This window comes from Pogoniulus pusillus, chromosome 28 (assembly GCF_015220805.1).
Source record: "Pogoniulus pusillus isolate bPogPus1 chromosome 28, bPogPus1.pri, whole genome shotgun sequence".
Classification (NCBI taxonomy): Eukaryota; Metazoa; Chordata; class Aves; order Piciformes; family Lybiidae; genus Pogoniulus; species Pogoniulus pusillus.
The window spans coordinates 4,170,134-4,171,897 of NC_087291.1; the positions used below are offsets into that span (position 1 = coordinate 4,170,134).

The 1,764-nt window shown below is 47.6% G+C and overlaps 1 long non-coding RNA gene across 1 annotated transcript; it reads right to left on the minus strand.

Moving 5' to 3' along the window:
• Window positions 1-686: 686 nt before the first annotated feature.
• LOC135188015 (uncharacterized) lies at window positions 687-1,546 on the minus strand. Its single transcript, XR_010307537.1, has 2 exons — window positions 1,469-1,546; window positions 687-934 (listed from the first exon to the last, which is right to left on the minus strand). It is a non-coding gene; the product is annotated as an uncharacterized LOC135188015 (long non-coding RNA).
• Between the last annotated feature and the right edge of the window lie 218 nt (window positions 1,547-1,764).

Below are 1,764 nucleotides of genomic sequence, written 5' to 3' on the forward strand. Positions count from 1 at the left end.
GAGGAGGCTGAGGGCAGACGTCTTTGCTCTCTACAACTACCTGAAGGGATATTGTGGAGAGTCTGGAGCTGGTCTCTTCTCACAGGTAAATGTAGACAGAACAAGAAGGAATAGCCCCAAGCTGAGACTGGATAGGTTTAGATTGGACATTAAGAAAAGGTTTTTCACAAAGAAAGTGGTCAGGCACTGGAATGAGCTGCCCAGGAAGGCGGTTGAGTCACCCACCCTGGATGTGTTTAAGGTTGTTTGGATGTGCTGCTTAGGGCTATGATTTAGGGTGAATCTTGTAGAGTAGGGTTCTAGGTTGGACTTGGTGATCCTGAAGGGTTTTCCAACCTGCATGTTTCTGTGATTCTGTGACTCTGTAATTCTGTTGGTATGTTAAATACCTTATATTTTGCTGCACTGCCTGTGCACTTGCTCACTCTCTCTCTCTCTTTCTCCCTGGCTGCCTTTTGCTTGGCTTTTGTGCTGCTCTGTCTCTGCTCTTGACCTTGTATCTGCTGACTGACTTACTTTTGTTTTGGCTTTGCAAAGGTTAGGGGGCATTGTGGGGGGGGGAGGTGGAGACAGTGGGCCCTCTGGATCTCTTTGTGTCCAGGATTGGGGAAGAGAGTGCTGAAATACTGTACAAGGGGAAATGGTGTTGTTTATTGAACTGTAAATATAAACATATACAAGACAAATGTGTCTAACCCCTTTCATACCTTTATTTATAATCAACCTTTGTAAATATTTAGCTTCCAAAATTCTGAGTGAATGTGGCAGATTTACTCCAGGGGTAAATTTCCAATTTGTTGGGGTGCAAATCCAAACCACAGCAGCGATGCTCAGGGACATGAAATAGCAGCAGACTCAATCGTAGAGGCATTTTCTGGCCCAAACAGTTCTGTGATTCTCTGATTGCAGCACCCATTCTTCGTTTGCAACTCAGCTGTAAGGAGTTACAAAAGCAAATATGCTCTCATGGAAAACAAAACACCTATCCCTAAATAATTTGTCCAGCCTATCACTTCTAGGACATACATAAAGAAATGCAATAAATACAATTTTAAGACACAAAATAAACTAAATTATGAAGAGCACTGGGGAAACTGGATACAGACCTATTCTTTGCCTGTAATGAGTTTTGTTATCTCACATCTCTCCATCCATCCATCACAGAATCAAGCAGGTTGGAAGAGACCTCCAAGATCATCCAGTCCAACCTAGCACCCAGCCCTAGCCAATCAACCAGACCATGGCACTAAGTGCCTCATCCAGGCTTTGCTTCAACACCTCCAGGGATGGTGACTCCACCACCTCCCTGGGCAGCCCATTCCAATGGAAAATCACTCTCTCCCAGCACCTGTGAGTGATGTCAGAGCAATCATGAGACCTAGCCCTACCTAGCCGGGGGGCCCACCAGGCCCCCCGGCCTTTGAATCCCCTCCACCATTCACCCAGTGATGCACCACAGAGCACTCACCGGTGATGATCCGAGGAGGATCCTTCTGCCCAATTGGGCAAGCTTGGGGCTTGCCTTTCCTGGGGCCACTTATTAAGGGGAATGGGTAGGGGGGGAAAGTGGTGACACCTGGGGTGGGAGGAGACTCCAACAAGACCCAGATTGAAAAGGGGAGTGGGTAGGGAGGGCAAAGTGGTGACACCTGGGGTGGGAGGAGACTCCAATAGAATCCAGATTGAAAAGGGGAGTGGGCAGGGAGGGCAAAGTAGTGACACCTGGGGTGGGAGGAGACTCCAACAGAACCCAGGTGTTATGAG